The sequence below is a fragment of the Ursus maritimus genome, unplaced genomic scaffold (assembly GCF_017311325.1).
Source record: "Ursus maritimus isolate PB19 unplaced genomic scaffold, ASM1731132v1 scaffold_80, whole genome shotgun sequence".
NCBI lineage: Eukaryota > Metazoa > Chordata > Mammalia > Carnivora > Ursidae > Ursus > Ursus maritimus.
In genome coordinates, this window is record NW_024426997.1 from 66206 (window position 1) to 66826 (window position 621).

The following is a 621-nucleotide window of genomic DNA, read 5'->3' on the forward strand; positions in this document are numbered from 1 at the left end:
GCTGGATGCTCTGCCTCCAGTGTTTCTTTTTCTTTCTTTTTTTTTTTTAAAAGATTTTATTTATTTATTTATTTATTTATTTATTTATTTATTTATTTGACAGAGAGAACAGCCAAGCGAGAAAGGGAACACAAGCGGGAGTGGGAGAGGAAGAAGCAGGCTCCCAGCGGAAGCCTGATGTGGGACTCGATCCCAGAATGCTGGGATCACGCCCTGAGCCTAAGGCAGACCGCTTAACGACTGCGCTACCGACAGCGCCCCCTCCAGTGTTTCCTAAGAGGTGCACAGACTTCAGCACTCACACTGTCTTCCAGACTAACAGAATTCATGTGACTTTTTTTAAAGCTTGGCTTCTAGGAGTTGCTCTTGGTTTGGTGTTACTCATTTTTCAGACAGTATTTAGTCAGAGGTTGTCCTTAATCTTTTTGTGTCACTGAGGCTTCCACCCTTTGTTGATAAAACTATGTGTGGCTTGGAGAATCTTTTCATTTCTGCTCCATGCCTTTGTTTTGGTTTTCTTCTAAGTGGGTACAGCCACTGAATGCACACAACCTCCCTTATCCCCAGGGTTGACTGTGATCCCAGTAGGGTTTCTCTTGTACCTGTCACTGTTTTTATCTT